We start from the raw sequence: 22,508 nt of genomic DNA, 5'->3' as shown, positions 1-22,508 counted from the left end.
AGACAAGAAATAATTATAAGCCCAAGCAGTTGAACTTTTAAAGCTACCAAGAAAATTGCTTTAGCATGGGGCAGAGAACTGTGCAGCCACAATGTCCATTTATAGGAGTATTAACTGATGCCACATTTTCACACAATGTTGCTTCACTGCAGACACTTGCCCATCAGAAGCTACATGAAGAAGGCCCTTCTCATGGAGATAAAGCACCATGTAGTGCAATCATCCCCTAAATTGGTGAGGCTGAATTAGCCTTGGGGTGGGAAGGAGACCATCTAGGTTGTCACATAAACACAATGAGAGAAAAATTTTTTAAATCCCTTGTTCCAAAAGAAAGATAAAGACTAGCTCAAACTCCTAAAAATAATCAATATCAATTTATAAAAACAAGAATTAAAAGAAAGCAAGATAATGAAATCAGTATAGAATCTTGTCCCTTCTGTCATCATTTGACTAAATGTCAGTAATGGATATGTAATAAAAGAAATACAGGGGAGATTCAAGCAAGATGACTGACTAGATGCAGCCAAGTAGAACATCTGCCACTGAGGGACTGAGGGCTGGTGTATCCCTAACAGATCTTCAGAGGAAAAGCACTGAGAGTGGACAGAAGGAAAACACAGAAGCTAGGCTGAAGCAGGAGGAAGCTGGGAACCCTGCATGAGGCTACCATGCACCAGGACTCATTTGTGACCCAAAATGATTCCAGGGGAATGGGTGAGTTGAACTGCTAAGGGGGAGGGATAGCATTAGGAGATACACCTAATGTAAATGACGAGTTAATAGGTGCAGCACATCAACATGGCATATGTATACATATGCAACAAATCTGCACGTTGTGCACATGTACCCTAGAACTTAAAGTATAATAAAAATAAATAAATAAATAAATAAATAAATAAATAAATAAATAGCTCTCGTCACAGGCCTCTGGAATGCAGGCAGGAGGATACCACTCAACCACTATAGACACTTGAGTTGGCAGGGAGAGCTGCTTAGAGAAGTGTTCAGTTAGCAGACCAGCAGGTGTGGAGCCCATAGGTGTTTAGTGCAGGAGTGTTAGTAACAGAGCATGGCCAGCAATGCCCATCCCTCTAGGCTCAACGTGACCCAAGAGGAGATTTACCCTTAGGGAACTGTAGGACCTGAACTCTGCAGGGTGGTCTTGCCCATCAGACAGGGCCAGTCCCACCTGAGCACCTTTTGGTCTGCTGGCCTCTCCTTGAGCCCCAGCCTGGTTATACCTGCTTGCTGTGTAGCTTTATGTGCCCTGGGTGCCCACATTATAGCTCCTGCTGTACTACTGACTGTATCTGACTGGCAGAGAGCTCCAGCACCAGTCCACCCACTCTCTGACACCCCCTATAGTTTCCCTCCACCCCATAGCCACCCCCAACATCACTTTTCTGGTCTGTGAGTGCATGGGCAGATTTTGCCTTCTCTGCCTGCCAGTACACAGATGTGTATGCACCCTGCCCTACCTCTCCTGCTGGCTGAGTGCACTCCACCTACCCTTCTCTTCCCTATTGGCATTGCATTCTAAACCTTATCAGGCACAGAACCCACCAGCACCCAGTTCCTGTGCAAACACTGCCAGAGGAGTGAAACTAAGCATGGAGAACAGTGGACCTTCTCTCACCCTGAGCAACCACAAAGGGCTCACACAGACGTGTGCCCATCAGCACCCTGCCCCTGTGTTAGCAACACCACCAGCATGACTGCATGCACAGTTGCCAATGCTGACCCCTGTAACCATGCTTAGTCCACTGCTGCTGTGAATGCCTGCACAGAGGCAGGCACCCTAGCACAGTCAATGAGCATGCACCCTACTGTGCTGCCACTGCTGCTGCTACTGGGAGTGAAAACAAGAATGGATGCTGCCACTGCTCTATGAAGTGCTTTGGTTGACACCACCATCAGAGTGTAGTGACCAGCAGTCCCAGAGCACCTTGTCCCCCTCAGTGCAGTGGGTTTCTAACCATGAGGAGTCAAAGAACAAATTTGGGGTCCAATACAGCTCCCCTAGAGTTAGAGCACACAGTCCAAGAGTTAGGAGTTGAGTCTTGGGCTCCTAAAATCTTCGAGAAATGAAGACAGTTGACTGAATCTACCCAGTACCATAATCAAACCCTCAAGATCATTTAATAGGATAGAAGAAAAAGAATCCAAAGGACAGCAACTTGAAACATAGAAGGAATATCAGCCCACAAAGATGAGAAAGAACCAGCACAAGAACTCTGACAACTCAAAAAGTCAGAGTGCCTTCTCTCCTCCAAATGACTGCACTACCTTTTCAGCAACCACAAAGGGCTCACACAGACCTGTATCCATCAGCACCCTGCCCCTGTGTTAACAACACCACCATCATGACGGCATGCACAGTTGTCAATGCTGACCCCTGTAGCCATGCTGAGTCCACTGCTGCTGTGAATGCCTGCACAGAGGCAGGTGTTCTGAACCATGGCAGAAATGACAAAAATAGAATTCACAATATGGTTAGAAATGAAGATCATCAAGATGCAGGAGTACATTGAAACCCAATGCAAGAACGTTAAGAATCATGATAAAAAAATAAAGGCACTGATGGAAAAAATAGCCAGTATAGAAAAGAACATAACAAACCTGATACAGCTTAAAAAATATACAGAAATTCATACTGCAATCACTAGTATTACTAGCAGAACAGATCAAGTGGAAGAATGAATCTCAGAGCTTGAAGACTGGCTTTCCAAAATAAGATAGCCAGCCAGGGGTAGAGGAAAAAGAATAAAAAGGAACAAATGAAAACTCCAAGAAATATGGGATTGTGTAATGAGATGAAATCTACACTCATTGATGTCTCTGGAAGAGGTGGGGAGAATGAAAGAAACTCAGAAAACATATTTTAGGATATCATCCAGGAGAACTTCCCCAATGTAGCTAGGGAGGCCAACATTCAAATTCAGGAAATGCAGATAACCTAAGTAAGATACCTCACAAGAAGATAATCTCCAAGACATGTAATCATCAGATTCTCCAAGGTCGAAATGAAATAAAAAATATAAAAGGTAACTAGAGGGAAAGGTCAGGTCACCTACAAAGGCAACCTGTCAGACTAACAGCAGACTTCTCAGCAGAAACGCTACAAGCCATAAGAGATTGGGGATAATATTTGACACTCTTAAAGGAAATAAATTCCAATATTTTTATATCCAGACAAAGAAAGCTTTATAAGCAAAAAATAAATAAGATCCTTTTTAGCCAAGCAAATGCTAAAGGGATTTATTATAACCAGATCTACCTTACGAGTGCTCCTGAAGAAAGCACTAAATATGGAAAAGAAAGACTATTACTAGTTACTACAAAAATACACTAAAGTAAACAGAAAAATGACACTATAAAGTAACCACGTAAACAAGTTTCCAAAATAGCCAGCTAACATCATGATGTCAGGATCAAATCCACACATATCAATACTAACCTTGAATGTAAATGGGCTAAATGCCCCAATTAAAGGGGACAGAGTGGCAATATGGATAAAGAACCATTGGTATGCTGTCTTCAAGGGACCCATCTCACATGCAATGATACCCATGGGCTCAAGGAAATGGAGAAAAATGTACCAAGTAAATGGAAAATGGAAAAAAGGAGGGGTTGCAATCCTAATTGCAGACAGAATAGACTTTAAATCAACAAAGATCATAGAAAGACAAAGAAAGGTATTACATAATGGTAAAGGGTTTATTTCAAGAAGAAGACATAACTATCATAAATATATATGCACCCAACACTGGAGCAGACAGATTCATAAAGTACATTCTTAGAGACTTTCAAGGAGACTTAGACTGCCATACAATAAGAATGGGAGCATTCAATACCCCACTGGGAGTATTAGGCAGACCATCAAGGCAGACAATTAACAAAGACATTCAGGACTTCAACCCAGCACTGGATCAAATGGACCCGAAAGACATCTACAGAACTTCACCCCAAATCAACAGAATATACAGTCTTCTCATCGTTACATGGTACATATTTAAAAAGTGACCACACAATCTGATATAAAACACTTCTCAGCAAATGCAAAAGAACTGAAATAACAACCACTCTCTTGGACTACAGTGCAATAAACTTAGAAATCAGGACTAGAAAACTGCACAAAAATATACAGTTACATGTAAATTCAATAACCTGCTCCAGAATGAGTTTTGGATAAATAATGAAATTAAAGTAGAGAACAAGAAGTTTTTTTAATACTAAGAACAAAGATACAACATACCAGAGTCTCTGGGTCACTGGTAAGGCCAAGTTAAGACCGACATTTACAGCAGTAAACACCCACATCAAAACATAGGAAAGATCTCAATTTAACAACCTAATCTCACAACTAAAAGAACTAGAGAACCATGAACCAAGAGCAAACCAATGTCAAAGGTATTAGAAGACAAGAAATAACCAGAATCAGAGCTGAAACGAAGGAGATTGAGACATGAAAATCCATTCAAAAGATCAGTGAATCCAGGAGTTGGTTTATTGAAAAAAATTAATAAAAAAGGTAGGTTACTAGCTAAATGAATAAAGAAGAAAAGAAAGAAAATCCAAATAAACACAATTGGAAATGACAAAGGGGATATTACCACTGACCCCACAGAATGGCAAATAACCATGTGAACACCTCTGTGCACACAAACTAGAACACCTAGAAGAAATGGATAAATTCCTGGAAACATAGACTCTCCCAGGACCAAACAAAGAAGAAACTGAATCCCTGTACAGCTCAATAATGAGTTCTGAAATGGAATCAGTAAATAATACTCTATAAACAAAAAAAAAGCCCAGGACCAGAAAGATTCAGGGCCAAATTCTACCAGATGGTACCAAAGCAGGTACCATTCCCACTATAACTATTCTAAAAATTTAAGGAGGAAGGACTCCTCCCTAATTCATTCTACAAGGCCAGCATCATCCCTATACCAAAACCTGCCAGAGATAAAATAAAAAAAGAAAACTTCAGGCCAATATCCTTAAAGAACATCAGTGTAAAAACCCTCAACAAAATACTGGCAAACTGAATCCAGCAGCACATCCAAAAGCTAATCCATCACAATCAAGTAGGCTTTATCCCTGGAATGCAAAACTGGTTTAACATACACAGATTAATGCATATGATTCATCACATAAACAGAACTAAAGACAGAAGCCACATGATTATCTTTATAGAGGCAGAAGAGACTTTCAATAAAATTCAACACCCCTTCATGTTACAAACTTTCAATGAACTAAATATTAAAGAAACATACATCAAAATAAGAGCCATCTATGACAAAATCACAACCAACATTATATGGAATGTGCAAAAGCTAGAGGCATTCCCTTTGAAAATCAACAGAAGACAAGGATGTCCTGTGTCACCACTCCTACTCAATGTATTATTGGAGGTCTTGGTCAGAGCAATCAGGCAAGAGAAAGAAATAAAGGGCATCCAAATAGCAAAAGAGGATGTCAAACTATCCCTGTTTGCAGATGACATGATTCTACATTTAGACAACCCTATAATCTAGGCCCAAAAACTCCTTAAGCTGATAAACAACTTCAGTAAAATTCCAGGGTGTAAAATCAATGTGCAAAAATCACTAGCATCCCTATTCACCAACAATAGTCAAGCTGAGAGCCAAATCAGGAACACTATCTCATTCATAATTGTTACAATAAGAATAAAATATCTAGGAATACATTTAACCAGGGAAGTGAACGATTTTTACAAGGAGAACTACAAAACATTGCTCAAAGAATCAGAGATAACATAAACAAATATAAAAATATTCCACACTTACAAATAAGAAGAATCAGTATCATTAGAATGGCCATATTGCCTAAAGCAATTTATAGATTCAAGGCTATTTCTATCAAACTACCAATGACATTCATCAAAGAACTGGAAAAAGCTATTTCAAAATTTATATGAAAGCCAAAAAGAGCCCAAATAGCCAAGACAATTTTAAGTAAAAAGAACAAAGTTAGAGGCATCATGCTACCTAACGTGAAACTATACTACAGGGTTACAGTAACCAAAACAGCATGGTACTGGTATAAAAACAGACACATAAACCATTGGAACAGAACAGAGAGCCCACAAATAAGGCTGCACACCCATGGCCATCTGATCTTTGACAAACCTCACTAAAACAAACAATGTGGAAAGGACTTCCTATTCAATAAATGGTGCTGGGATAGTTAGCTAGCCATATGCAGAAGATTTAAGCTGGATCACTTCCTTGTACCATATAAAAAGTCAACTAAAGAAGGAGTAAAGAGTTGAATGTAAAACCCAATACTATGAAGGCCTCGAAATACAACCTAGGCAATACCATTCTGGGAATGGGCAAAGATATCATGACAAAAATGCCAAAAGCAATTGCGACAAAAGCAAAAATTGATAAATGGGATCTAGTTAAACTAAAGTGCTTCTATACAACAAAGTAAACTATCAACAGAGTAAACAGACAATCTATAGAATGGGAGAAAATATTTGCAAACTATGCATCTGAAAAAAGCCTAATATCCAGCATCTGTAAGGAACTTAAATAATTTTACAAGAAAACAAACAACCTTATTACAAAGTGGGCAAAGGATGTGAACACTTTTCAAAGGAACACATACATGTGGCCAGCAATCGAATGAAAAAAAACTCAACATCACTGAACATTAGAAAAATGCAAATCAAAATCACAAAGAGATACCATCTCACACCAATGAGAATAGTTATTAAAAAGTCACAAAATAGGTGCTGGCAAGGTTGTGGAGGAAAATGGAACCCTCATACACTGTTGGTGGGAGTGTGAATTAGTTCACCCATGTAAAAAAATAATGTGGTGATTCCTCAGAAGCCTAAGATCAGAACTACCATTTGACTCAGCAATCTCATTACTGGGTATATACCCAAAGGAATATAAATCACTCTATCATAAAAACACATGCCTACACATGTTTATTGCAGTACTAGTCACAATAGCAAAGACATGGAATCAACCTAAATGCCTGTCAATGACTGGATAAAGAAAATATGGTACATATATACCATGGTATACTATGTAGCCAATAAAAAGAACCAGATCATGTCCTTTGCAGGAACATGAATGGAGCTGGAGGTCATTTTCCTTAGTAAACTAACCCAGGGGCAGAAAACCAAATACCTCCTGCTCTCACTTATGTGAGAGCTAAATAATGAGAACACATTGACACATAGAAGGGAACAACAAACACCAGGGCCTATTGGAGGGTGAAGCATGGTGGGAGGGAGAAGATCAGGAAAAATAACTAATGGGTATTAAGCTTAATATCTGGATGACAAAATAATCTGTACAACAAACTCCATGATGTGAGTTTACTTGTTTAACAAACCTGCACATGTACTCCTGAAGTTAAAATAAAAGTTAATAAAAATAAAAAAAGAAAACATTCCTCATCTAAGAAAAAGGAATAGAGGAGAGATCCATTAAAGTTTGGAGGTATACATGTGTATGGGAGGGTCTGCATTATTGGTTACCAGAGGAAGTATGAGGTCAATAGTTTTACATATACTGCCTACCCCTTTGGGTGAGGGTAACATATAAGTAACAACAGCAGCTTTCACTTATCTAGAATGTACTATACTATGTGCTGTTCTAACTCCTATATATATATATTTTATATATATATCAACTAGTTCAATCATCAAGACATTTGGGTAGAATTACTATTCTGACCATACTAATAATGGAATGGAGAGACCGAGAGTTTGTGTAACTCCCTCAAGGCCACAAAGCTAGTAAATGGAGAAGTTGGAATTTGACAGAAATGGTATGCTGTAATTGCCCTATGTTTGCATCTCTTAGACCACCATTCAGACCATGTCCCCTGTTATCTACAGTACTATGTAAGGGAACACCAAAAGTTCCCATGGGTTTTTCAGTTGTGAATGTTTGCTGAGACTGAGGATCTATAGTCTTTCCAAATACCACTGGAGTATTGGCAGGATGAAAACCTATCCAGTATGCCTCAGCATGACTTCACCTGTTGAAACAGAAATCCTGGTTATTGACAGGAAAGTGGCAGCTGCTCTAGCCTCTGAGTGCCTTCCACTTCCCAGTCCCCACCCTTGCAGCACTCTGATAGGATTTCCCACAATGCATGAAATAGTGTGCTACCACTGACATAACCAGGGCCTCTAAGACCTTATTCCACTTTTCTGGCCAGCGTCTGTTCTGATTGCCAGTAGTAGCTGCACCATACCAGTTGGAATAAATTTTTGAATATGCATCTGGATATGAGACAAACCGAGGTTCTTGGGAAGAGTCCTGTGATGGACATCCTATATTGGGCCATAATGAACTGTCATCTCAATTTCTCAGAAGATCCCCAAAGTGGAGACAGCTGTTTAGGAAATATATCTGCTCTTGAGGATCCCGCTATTATTCATTCATCTCCACCAATACCAAGGATTTCATGTGAGGTGAAAACATTAGTTGTAAGTTAACATGGTATATAGTATCAGCTCTCAGTCAATAACTTTCTCCAGTGTACCCAGCCCCAGAAACTAACCCTCTAGCCCTAGTTCTCACTGTTGTTACTGGCAGCAATGGCCACTTGATGGCTGGGGGAGATCCTTGGTCAGTTAGAAGGAAGGATCAGGTATGGAGAAGCACTGAACTGACACTGATTTATACTTTCTTAAGTTGATGGAGAGCCACCGGATTAGACCATATAACCTTATAGTTTGAAGAGTAAATTGTTTGACAGAAGGCATAGTGCTAATAGAAAGAAATAAAAATAGAGAAATTACATTTGTTTCATGTTCAAGAGTGTAATTATTGAAATAGTATTTCTCCACTCATATTACAATATGTTAAGACATATCAGAGGTGGAAGAAATCATGAAAATGATTTAGGCTGACCTCTGACTCTCTAAAGCATTCTTAAAATGTGCCATCTAGTTGCATTAGGTAATTTCATGAAGAGGAAATCAACATTTTACAAAGAAACACTAATTTTTAGAGATAGTTCAACACTGAATGGTCTTTCTTATATTTGCACAGTGCAGTGTAATTTGTAAAATACTTGTATCCACATTATCTCATTGTTTCATCATTACTGCCCTGCAAGGACTGAGGGTCATCTTTTAGGACATCTATTTCGATTGTCAGAACCTGGAAAATAATAGAAAATGTAGGCAATTAAATGAAGTTATTCTGACCTCAGTAGAGCACTCTGAAAAACATAAAATGGAGCTTCTTCCCAATATTTTGTTTTCTTAAATCTCTCACATTTTAATAAAAGCAAGATACAGCAAAACTTACGACTTACCACTACGAGTCTAGTTAATCAAAGACTCAATTAAGATTTTTCTTTGTTACCAGCCATTATTGGTCTATGCCATCTCCCCTTCTCTTAATTCTATTTCTATTCATGCTTTGGAGATTGATAATGACAAAAAAGAAACATTTGTCTTCCTAGCAAGCATGCCCCCACCACACACACATGCACACACACAAACACACACTCCTCCACCTCATCTAACTGTTTGAAAACTATCAATTCCAACTACTTGAAATTTTAAAATATAGACGTGTATTTGGTTTAACACTTGCCTTTTGAAAACTAAAATACTTCCAAGTATGTCATTAACCTTGGTGTGAGCTATTTAATCAATTTTTTTAACATTTTGGTAGCAATTAATATTTTTTTGCAGAAATTATTGAACATTCTTTTTTGCTTTTATTATTTTTAATTGACATATAATTGCACATATTAATGGGGTGCAGTGTGATATCTTGATACATGTATACGATGTGTAATGGTCAAATCAGATTAATGAACAATTAAATATTTAAACAGAAATTTGGGTTAGAGAATAGAGCAGAGAAAAGAAAGGAGTAGAGAGGTGAGTTTTCAGCATATAGTCCTTGACGAGTGGAGATCCAGGCCCGGTTTGAGATATGTGTTAAGTAAGGAAAAAGAGGAGGAGCAAGAATCAGAAGACAGCATGGGAGAGGAAGAATCAAAGACCATCTGCTATTTTGACACTGTCTGGGCAACTTCTGGGGTAAGGATCTAAATACTTTGCCCAGCACTCACTGTAAACACGTCCTTCTAGAGGCTTAAAGTCTAGATGGGTGGCTATAAATATCATCAAAATATGTATTTACATAAACACAGCCTAGATAATACATATAAACATTTGTCACAGTAAATTTGTTAAATATTACATGATAGAACTAAAATATGTCAGAGATGTTCTGGTCAAAAAGATGTGCTTATATACAGAGGAAAAGGGAGCATGCTATGTGTAGAGAGGAAATCCAATATAAACTTGACTCCATTTATTTTTCCATTCAATATTTGTTTATGCCATGCCTACTATGTGCAAAACATAGTGCTGGTAGTGTCTGAAGAACAGTTGCTGACCTATGAGGCAGAAATGGAGAATGTTTCCAGGCAGATCCTAAAGAGACTTTGGGATGCTTATTTTTAGACTACTTCAAGAGGCCTTTGAAAGACACACTAAACATATTGGGTTTCATCTTGTAGGCATTAGCAAGGCATTATACAGCAGGTCCTTGAATAACATTGTTACCTTCATCATTGTTTCATTATAAGGCTTATGAAGAAATGAATAAATAAATGAATACAAATTGTTGTCAAATAAAACATCAAGTTTCCCACAATCATACAAATGAATGACTGTAAATAATGCAGTACAAAGCGCTCAGTGAGCCCAACACATTCATGATTGCGTTTGAACTGCATGGTGGTGGGAGATGCTCCTGACAATGTGGTCTTTGCAAACATTAATTCCTTGATTTAACTCACTATGCTGAGACTGCCATCACTCACTAATTCATGAAAAATTGAGCAAATAATTATCTGGCTTGGTTTTAATTAATCCTTCTTAAATGTACTAATAGCTCATATTTATTACAGTGTTTAATAATGGTAAAGTTTAGGGTCTTATTTAGGAGATGGGGATGTTTTGTGGCCAGAAGTAGGCCATAGGGGGCTGTGCATGGTGCTGCATACCTGTAGTCCCAGCTGTTTGAGAGTCGGAGGCAGTGGATCATTTGAGAGCAAGAGTTTGGGGCTATAGAGTACTGTAATGGTGCCTGTAAATTGCAACTGCACTCCAACCCAGGTAACATAGCAAGATCTCATCTCTTAAAAAGAAGGAAAGAAATATGCCCTGGAAACTTAAATCTTGTTGATATTAATGAGACTATGTGTTAAAATTGGTTTTGTTATATGGCATTGCACTTGAAGTCACAGTTTCTAAGAATCTATTGACAACATTACGTGAAGACTTACAGTGAATACATTTCTGAAGAAAACACATTATTTCCATTTAAAACTTTAATGCTCCATTATTGAAATGGCAATTTTAAGAGAAGATTTCAGTAAAATGAATGCTGTTAAAAGGAACCTATAATTCCCTAAGGGAGCAATATTAATTAGAGAAATATGTGCCTCTGTATTAATACAATTTGCATTTCATTTTATGGTTTATTTTTTGCAAACAGTTTACCAAATGATTGCAGTTGCAGATGGTTAAATTTTTACCGTCAGATGGCTGCCATGGCTGATATTACAGAAATAGGATAGAATCTGGTTCTTTATAAATAATAGAAAATCAATGTTAAGCCTAAAAAAAAGCATAACTTTCTACTATGGCTGGCCCTTGCTGTAAATGAGCCCAAGAGAAGGTAACAAGAAATCAATCTGTGGGAATGTCCATATTAGCTAGGAAAGACTGGTAAGTCAAATGTCCTCTTTCTGTCTAGACAGGAGCTATCCCTGCTCTCATGACTTTCTTTAACAGACCTGGTCAGTAAAAGTTTTGGAGCAAAGTGGCTGTGAAAAGAAGATGCTAGAAGATGGCCAAATAGGAACAGCTCCAGTCTCCAGCTCCCAGCACGAGCGACACAAAGGACAGGTGATTTCTGCATTTTCAACTGAGGTACTGGGTTCATCTCACTGGGGAGTGCCGGACAATGGGTGCTGGTCAGCTGCTGCAGCACGACCAGCGAGAGCTGAAGCAGGGCAAGGCATCGCCTCACCTGGGAAGCGCAAGGGGGAAGGGAATCCCTTTTCCTAGCCAGGGGAACCGAGACACACAATGCTTGGAAAATCGGGTAACTCCCACCCCAATACTGTGCTTTACCAAGGGTCTTAGCAAACGGACACACCAGGAGATTATATCCCACACCTGGCCAGGAGGGTCCCACGCCCACGGAGCCTCCCTAACTGCTAGCACAGCAGTCTGCAATCTAAGGGCAAGGCAGCAGCGAGGCTGGGGGAGGGGCGCCCGCCATTACTGAGGCTTAAGTAGGTAAACAAAGCCGCTGGGAAGCTCAAAGTGGGTGGAGTTCATAGCAGCTCAAAGAGACCTGCCTGTCTCTGTAGACTCCACCTCTGGGGACAGGGCACAGCTAAACAACAACAACAACAACAACAACAAAAAGTAGCAGAAACCTCTGCAGATGCAAACGACTCTGTCTGACAGCTTTGAAGAGAGCAGTGGATCTCCCAACACGGAGGTTGAGATCTGAGAATAGACAGACTGCCTGCTCAAGTGGGTCCCTGACCCCTGAGTAGCCTAACTGGGAGACATTCCCCACCAGGGGCAGACCGACACCCCACACCTCACACGGTGGAGTACACCCCTGAGAGGAAGCTTCCAAATCAAGAATCAGACAGGTACACTCGCTGTTCAGAAATATTCTATCTTCTGCAGCCTCTGCTGCTGATACCCAGGCAAACAGGGTCTGGAGTGGACCTCAAGCAATCTCCAACAGACCTATAGCTGAGGGTCCTGACTGTTAGAAGGAAAACTAACAAACAGGAAGGACACCCACATCAAAACCCCATCAGTACGTCACCATCATCAAAGACCAGAGGCAGATAAAACCACAAAGATGGGGAAAAAGCAGGGCAGAAAAGCTGGAAATTCAAAAAATAAGAGCGCATCTCCCCCTCCAAAGGAACGCAGCTCATCACCAGCAATGGATCAAAGCTGGATGGAGAATGACTTTGACGAGATGAGAGAAGAAGGCTTCAGTCCATCAAACTTCTCAGAGCTAAAGGAGGAACTACGTACCCAGCGCAAAGAAACTAAAAATCTTGAAAAAAGAGTGGAAGAATTGATAACTAGAATAATTAATGCAGAGAAGGCCATAAACGAACTGACAGAGATGAAAACCATGACACGAGAAATACGTGACAAATGCATAAGCTTCAGTAACCGACTCGATCAACTGGAAGAAAGAGTACAGGCTTGAGCCACCGCACCCGGCCCAAAATAGGCAGTTTCTTATGAAGAAAGTCATAGTACCAATCAATCTGAAGTCAAGAAAAATGAAAACATTTGACCACATAAAACCTCTACTGGAAAGTTTATAATAGCTTTGTTCATAATAGCCCAAAACTAAAAACAGCTCAAATGTCCATCTACTGGCTAATGGATAAACAGATGGTGGTACACCAATGTAATAAAACATGGTTCAAAAAATCACAGACTACTAACACATGCATAAATATGGATAAATCCCAAAATCAAAAACTTTATACAAAATATTATATAATTGCATTTAGATGACATTCTGGAAAAGACCAAACTATTGGAACAGACATTAGAACTGTGGTTGCTAAGAACCAAGGGGCAAGGAAGTGAATTCACCACAAAACGGAAGAGAAGATTTTTTGGAGTGATAGAAATATTCTATATTATTACTTTGATAAAAGTCTTTATATGACTAGATATGCTTGTCAACACTCATCAAATTAAAATCGAGCACAAATTTAGATTTTATTCTATAAATTATAATAAATCTTGCCAAGAAGAAAGAAAAGATGTGGTCATCCCTACTTGTTGATGAGATCTTTTTTCCTTAAAATTTGAATATTTCAAAGAAAGGACTAATACATCTTCCGAAAGTGACAATCAGAGCACAGCAAAATAGAGTGGTTAAAGGCACACGTTAATTCTGCTTGTCTGCCTCCTAGAGCATAGACAGACAGTCTTTCTTCCAGGTTCTAAGGAAGCTTGTGCTCCTAGAGCCAGCAATTCCACATCATTTGGCAATGGAGGACTTACAAGGGCCTGGTGCCCATTAAGCTGTCTTATTAGTCAAATTTTACACAACTTCAAGGGTTGTAGGAAAGGTTTATTAAAGTCAAGAATACTTTCTATTCAGCTTTTGATCCTATTGTTGGATAAAAGTTGCAAAAGTTTCCCCCATCCCTGAACATTTCTATCCCCGCTACTCCACTGAGAACACTGAGAAAAATCATATTTCTGAATTTCAGTGACAAAAGTCCTGGAGAAGCTGGACTTGATTTAATATTTGTTAACTATTAAATATTTTTAATAGTTAAGAAATATTTAACATATTTAATATTTTTAATATTTAACAAATATTTAATCAAGTATGGAGCAGTGCTCAAATGTACCTACTGCATTCCAATTTGGTTCATCTTTTAACAAATATTAAATCAAAAATAAAAAATGATCTCCCAGGTTAGTGGGACCTCAACTTCTGCCTGCTACTTTTTCTATTCTAGAGGCCATGCCCACAGATGAATAATGATGTGGTAATTTGAAGTTTTAAAGTCAAATGGCACTTATAAGGCATCATGTAGTGATGGAATTCTGAATGTTTTTGATAAAAGAAAGAAAAAAGGTTAAAGTGAATGGGAGTAAAGTAAAATGTGATTGATTTGAGATATGAAAGCTTCTGAATGGTAAAGATTGCAAACTATTGATGTAGTGCAGTGATAGCAATGGAGAGAAACTACAGGCTTATTGGTCTTATAGAAGAGTTAGTGCCTACAAAATTGGAGGGAAATCTTTTTGTGGTAAATTTAAGTCTATTTTAACTCAGGAAAATTACATACTGTAGTAACTAAGAGTTTATGTTTTAGAGAATGACAGACCTTGCTTGAAATCTTAATTCTGCCACTTTCCAGGTAAGTGACCTCAAACAAGTCACATAAGCTCTCCAAATCTCTATCGAATCATCTGAAAATGAGGAAGATGAACATTATCTAATAAGGTAAGTTGAAGAAAGCATAAGAAAATATATGCAAAGCACTTAACATGGTATTGGTTAATACTAAAGCTTAAGAAATAGAAATCAAATTGTTCTCATTATCATTATCATCATTAAATTTTACCTACAAATCAGGAAGGATGCAGATACCCAGTTTTCAGACATACACCTGGTGGCACTGAATATTTTTGTTTTTTAATGAGTATGTATAAGTATGTTTGTGGATGTTTGCATTTATAGGTAAATGTTCATCTACATCACTAAATTAAAAATAAAAACTATTTCTAAGAACAAACAAACATTTGAATATTGAGATTACAGAAAACGAAATGCCTGGACTATAAATACTTTATTCATGGTATATTAAAATCAATATAAATGAGCATGAATGAGTTATTTGTCACACCAATAAATTAAAGAAACACAAAATACAAATATGAACTGTTAAAATAGCTACGAGCAACACTGAATCACAAGAAAATACATTTTCTCTTTATTTCTCACAGTCCTCCATATAGTCAAACTATTAACCCACAAACTGGTTTTCAAAAAAGAGATCACCATACATTATCAGTAGAAATTAGAGAAAGTCTCTAAAATGTCACGCACGCCTGTGTGAAGAGACCACCAAACAGGCTTTGTGTGAGCAATTAAGCTTTTTAATCACCTGGGTGCAGGTGGGCTGAGTCCAAAAAAGGAGTCAAAAGCAAAGGGAGATAGGGGTGGGGCAGTTTTATAGGATTTGGGTAGCTAGTGGAAAATTGTAGTCAAAGGGGTTTTTTCTCTTGCGGACAGGGGCGGGGGTTACAAAGTGCTTGGTGGGGAGCTTCTGATACTCATTTTCCAGGAGAAGGAATGTCCCAAGGTCAGTTGATCAGTTAGTGTGGGGCAGGAACAAATCACAATGGTGGAATGTCATCAGTCAAGGCAGGAACTGGCTATTTTCACCTCTCCTGCAGTTCCTCAGTTGCTCCAGGCTATCTGGATGCATACGTGCAGTCTTGGGCTCAGAGGCCTGACGTAAAAGACCATTTTTTATTTTGTATTTTTTTCTTCCTTTCACAAAATTTAAATTGTATTTAAATTTGTATTCCCATTTGAGATTATGCTTTGAAAATTAATGGGCTTCCATAATAGATATAAGGGGAAACTTTTCAATTAAAAACTATATTGTAGAATGGAAACATAAGCGAAGCATCTAATTAGATGCCTCCCTAACCCACCACCACTAAACTCCACATATATTCAAAAGGAAATTTTTATATCATCACTAGACGTTTGATGCGAAAACATCAAACATTTGCTCCACATATAACAGAGAGCTATTAGAGGGATAACTTTAACCAGGGTCTCATTTACACCTCCAACTTGCCAGGAATTAATAGAGGAGATGTGTGGAGAATCTCGGTACAGTTTTTAGTCTTGAGAGGCAAGAGTTAAAGGAGAGGGCAGATGGAAAGAAGAGCACTTGAAGTCCCGACAGCACTGCTGTGCAGTCACTCAGGTGAATACCTCCTTTGGGGCAGCTCCTGTGCACAGTTGGAACTGCCACTTCAGTCACTGGAAGCAGCCCTAAGCTGGGCATTTCTCTCAGGTTGTGGCAGCAGTCAGCCAGAAGGGACGCTATGATCCTAGTCAAACAAAAGAGTTAACTGCAGAAATCAGCAGGCTCAAAGGCTTTTGAACAAGAAAAACCAGAGTGGAGAAGCTGCTCACGTAGCCTGGTCCCTCAGTATACCATTTCTGGATGCCAGAACTAGCCGTGTAAATTTGCATCAGTCTGTCGTTGAGCTTCATACCTGATCGAAGTATACTATCAGAAACCAAGCAGTGCTAAAAGAAAGAGAAAAGGAAATGAAGGCACCCAATTTGTGGGCAAACACCTAGCTAATCCGGATGGATGTTCCCTCACTACAGTAATCATTTAGACAAAAACTGGCTTAAGAAATATATATAATTTTATATATGTATGTATCTCTGTGCCTGTATTATATCTATATTTATGTGTATATTTTCATGTAGATATTTATCTCACTATATCTATATACCTAATTGTAAAAATTGAGAGCCTTATTCAGCTTTTGTGTGCTTAATGAGATTTCTGAAACTAAATTTTATTGGAAAAGAATATGAAACACAATTTTAAGATTACTAATAATAGATACATAGACAAACACATATCAGCATTAGACAAGATGCTCCTGGTTGGATCCCAGTGATACATATCCTTCCAGAAGGCAAGCAGCCAGTTCATACAAAGTAAGTAATGCCATGTGTGTTTACGGGTTTGTGTGTGTGCGTGTATACATACAGAGACCACAATTATTTATAGCCCAAATCAGTAATTTATGATTACCTGCAAATTGTATTCGCATACCTTAACACTGTTTTCTTCTTGAATTATTCCCTGTTGTAGTTCAGAAATTTTTAGGGCAAGAAATGGTTTCACAGTAGGAATTCTTGCATTTAGAATTATTCTTGTAGAGATACAAGACAGCATTGCCATTACAGCTGGCTTTAGTACATTGTTTCGTTTCTATTTGAAAAACAGTAAAGGGCAAGTGGCCAAACACGTTAGCCCCTCTCCACTGCTGTGTCCGCCATGTATGGATTTTCCAAAAGCAAAATGTAAATATGATCAATCCTTTAAAGCAGGGCTGGCAAAACTTTTTTCCTGTGAAGGGCCAGATAGTAAATGCTTTGGGCTCTGTATGCCATATGGCTTCTGTCACAACTATCAACTCTGCCACTTTGGGGCAAACACTGCCACAGACAGCTTGAGTAAGCAAGAATAAGCATGAATCAGCATGACTATGTGACAAAATCAGGCGGCAGTCCAGATTCATCTCTTGGGCAGGAATTTACCGACCCTGAGTTAAGAGAATGTATAGTCCTCATGGTACAAATTAATTTCAAATGAGGACATAAGCATATCTGGTAAATAATTTCCTGTGCTTTTCTTTATGTTGCACACTTCAGGATTAAAGAGTTTGCAGAAGTAAACCAGTTTAATTCAAAGAAGATTAATAATACAGAAATCTGTTGTGCCTTTCCACCTTGCCAGTCTAGTCAACAGAGCCCAAATTATTTTGCCCAAAAGCCTTTTGCTGTGTGACTCAAATACACCTATACAGTTATCTACATACTAGTTTAGTCTCTTAACCTGGCCCAGTGTTTTTGAAGGTATATTCCATAGAAGAAATTTCTGAAAGACATTCAAAACAAAGGTATCCTCTGGTTATAAAATTAATTAAAAGTGCAAGCTATAGATCTCTCTTGGATGTGCATTTTTTTTTTTTTGTCATATTAAAGGCAGTGAGAAATTCTGCAGTAAGTAAATCTATTTAATCTATTATATGGCACTTTGTGTGTCACATAATAGATGCTCAAGAAATACTATCTGATATTCTGGGAATAAAAGTGAAAAAATGTAGACAAGGCAAAAAAATCAATGAGGAAATCAAGCTTGAAATATTCTCCCAAGAGTATAATAGGGGAGGAAATGAAAAGCGTCTGGTTAGTACCATTAGCCTCTTTCAAAGTAAATGTGTGTGAATCATCTTTAACTCTGTCATGCAATATTCTTCTTCACATATTGCCCTCATGTTTATCTAAAGAGACTAGCACTTAAAGATAAGTTAATCAGGAGTTCAAGTATCAAGTGTCAGAAGAATCTTTATGAAAAACACAGAGTTTTTACAACTTATAAGCAGTTTCCAAGGTTTGAAACATGACTGGCCTAGCACCAGGATGAAACTCCCTTAGAGGCACCTACTATTCAGGCCATGGGTGAATGCTTCCAGAGAGGTGAAAGTCCTGCTTAGGAAATCTGAAATTAGCTAAGCTGTAATTGTTCAGTACTTTATTATTCTTGTTTGCCAGCCCTAGTCAAAAGTATATTGATTCAAATATTCTCTCCAGTTACCTCAGCCTAAACTTACTTTGTAATTCCTTTTTCTCACCCAACAGTTTCACCCATGACTTTTAAACTACTGTGTGACAAATACATTCTCTTTTTCTTTTTTGAGAGTCTTGCTCTGTCAGCCAGGTAGGAGTACAGTGGCACGATCATAGCTCACTACAACTTCTGCCTGCAAAGTTCAAGCTTTGCCAAGTATCTGGGACTACAGGTGCATGCCACCACACCTGGCTATTTTTAAAATTTTTTTGTGGAAACAAAGTTTATCAGTGTTACCCAGGCTGGTTTCGAACTTATGGGCTCAAGAGATTCTCCTGACTCGGCCTCCCAACGTGCTAGGATTCTAGGTATGAGCCACCATGCCAGGCCATTTTCTTATATTTTCAATCTCTTCATACAATTTTTCCTCCAACTCTAAGCTTTTAGAAAAGATCTTCCATGGCATTGCTTTTCCTCTCCTGTCCTCTCAAGTAGATTATGTGCATATCACACACCAGAAATCACTCAGGGTGGAGAGGTGAGTTTGGTGTTATGCCATTTTCCTGGCCCTTTCTTTCTTCACACTACATTGTACTCTCTATAGCTGGTGGTTCATGCCAGACTACTAGAGCAGCTGCGGCCTCTCACTACTGTGGCCATCTATTCACTTCCAATTCATGTCTCTTGATCTTTTCACCCTTTGTCCCTGCCCCTCTCAGAGGCTGGAGTAGGTTTACTTCCAGCTTACTCTCACTGAATCATATAATTTTCCAAAACTAAATCAACATATGATTCTGGGTCTACTGGTGTGTATTTGCTAGTAGAGTGTGGCTCCTTGAGAGTAATTATTGTCTTTTTAATGTCATTATTGTGCCCTAATATTTGGCACTATGCCCACAAATTTTGCTCTATTAAATATTTGTTGAAGAACAGAATGATTGTAGGATGCTGCAGGACAAGAAGATCCCAGGCTTCATCTCAAACACATCATTAGTGATGTTGATGTTTTTTACCATGATCTTCAGGTCTCCATAAGTTCCTCTAATTGCCAGTAGCTGCTGGGTTTGCTGGGTTTTTGCTCATTTATATATCTCAGAGAGCTCATTATAATCATTTTTTTTTCACTAATTCTCTGGCTTCTGGTTCAAGTTCTATGCTCTATCTAAGGTGAATTATCAGTAATCAGAAGTTAGGATAAGGAAGAATATTTAGGTGGATAACTATCCATTCAGCCTAAGCAGGATATGGAACCAAGTAATCTAGAAATTTTTGCTGCCTCTCATTACTATGGAGAAACCTTCAAATTTGCTGCCTACTAACCCCACTTATTTAGAATCATATCATCACATTCCAACCTCAATACCCGAGCTCTGATACCATCAGTACACTAGGTCATTTCACCTTGAATTTATGGGGTGTTTGAGTTTCTATTTTGGTGCTGGATGAATAATCGATGAATGGTCTGATATTAAGAACTTTGGTTCATAAAGACTGTTTGGTGTCTTCCTCGACCTATTATTGCTGGATAGTCCTCCTAAATCTACATAAGCTCTAGGATCACCCAGGCTACTTTCTAGAAACTTCAAACTCTAATGCTATTTTAATTTGCCCCTGCTCTGACCCCTGCATCTGCCTCTTCAATGCTAAGTAATCTGAGTTCCTACCAAAGCTTACTGTTGATGAAGGCAGCCCACTGAAACATCATTTCTTCCTGAAGGACCAGAGATTTCAAACTATTTTCTTTTTACTTGAATCTTACCTTGATTCTAATGACCCTGGATTTGGCTGAATTTCAGTTAAAATTCTACAGTTGAAAATTGACTCATTTATAATTTTTTCCTAAGCTGCTGTAAGTCAATTTAAATTAATCAAATTAAATCAATTCAAACACTCTTAAACTAAATCTGTTCAAATAAAGAATCATTATAAAATGGCACAAAAAGCCTAAATTACCCTATAGTCCTATCTCCCCAAATGAAATTTATGTACTAGGAGCACTTACCCTCTCTATATGGCAATACATGTTTCAATTCCCTTGGCCCATCCTTGACCACACTGGGTGTATCCAGTCATTTTTCCTAGAGAACAGTAAGGAAGAAAGTAATGTCTCAGGTTTTGTATTTGTTGTTTGTTTGTTTGTTTGTTTTTCAAATGAGAAATTTTCACACACACACCCATTCTTACAGATTTACTCAGCAAATTGTTTGCCACCCACCCATTCCTAATTTAATTTTTGTCATCATTTGATTGAAATATTCTGTTTACAATGCCGTCTGCATATGGTACTTTTTTGCTCTTTACACAGTGTTTGTTGTGCATAATGTTGAAGCATATATTTTTCTAGCCATATCACATGAGAAACCAATGGGTATACTGAGAAACCATACTTGCTGATGAAATTGTCCCTTTGCACCCCCTGAGCTACAGATCAGATTTTCCCTCAATCTCTTTATGAATCATTTGTCTCTAACTTATTACATTCGGATGGACTCTCCTCTGGAATTCAATGAACTCAGTCAAACATTCGCACTCTGTGCTACCCCACATATACCTGTTGTTCGATAAAGTTCCCCCCGAAAAATTTGTTCTCTTATTCCACAACAGCCAACACACTTACATTCCAGAACTGGCTAGGACATAAATACGCACCACTTATATTCTTAAAGAGCACCACTTGTGAAATAAGGGCTTTAAATCATTGTCAAGAGGAAGAAGCTTCTATTTTAAAGCCAAACATTTAACTGCTTACTGTATATAAGCATTCTATGTAGCTTACATGATGACAAAAGCTTTTATAGTAGTGTGTAGAGTTTGGTGTATTTAAAAATCTATTCACTAAAAATGTCCCTGGACAAGTCATAAGAGAGACAGAACAAAACAAAACAAAAAATCTGATAGGAAGACCTTGGACATATATGGAATGTGGTAAATCTTATACATTGCATCCCAACACAGGGGCAAGGTCAGTGTTTTATATATATAAAGCCACTTTAACTTGAAATTAGGTCTGGTATTGAATTGTAGCTGTAGCTAATTAATTGTGACTTTGGGAAGGTAATTTAACTGCTTTGACCTGTAAAAGAAGGAGAGATAAGTCTGCAAAAAGTGTGTAACAGACTTGGTGCAGCTACCAAAAAAAAATTCTGTGACCGAATCTAGCTGAGTAGTTGATACATATCAGATGATCAATCACCATAGGCTTTTCATAGGATATTAACTGCAAGAAGAAAATCCTTGAATATATCTCTTAGAAGACATCCTTATTTGGGAAAGAGTCATTAAAAATGGATAAAATAAGTGTATGAGAAACATAAGCAGAGAAACATGAATTTATGAAAATGATGCCTACATATATTTTTCTTAAGCCAGTGCAAACGGAGATAAATTTCCAGTTCTCCCTACAAAATAATCATCAGCTCAGAAACTGTGGGATAGTAGATACAGCAAAACACATGGAACAAGGAAGCTTGACTATGTCCTACATGTAATCTGAACCTCCATTTCCTTATCTGTAATATATCTAACTCCCTGTTGTTTTGACTAGGAGTTAAAGGTAT

The sequence above is a fragment of the Macaca mulatta genome, chromosome 9 (genome assembly GCF_049350105.2).
Source record: "Macaca mulatta isolate MMU2019108-1 chromosome 9, T2T-MMU8v2.0, whole genome shotgun sequence".
Taxonomy (NCBI): Eukaryota; Metazoa; Chordata; class Mammalia; order Primates; family Cercopithecidae; genus Macaca; species Macaca mulatta.
The sequence above is the reverse complement of the archived record's forward strand: the minus strand, read 5'-3'. Positions refer to the sequence as shown.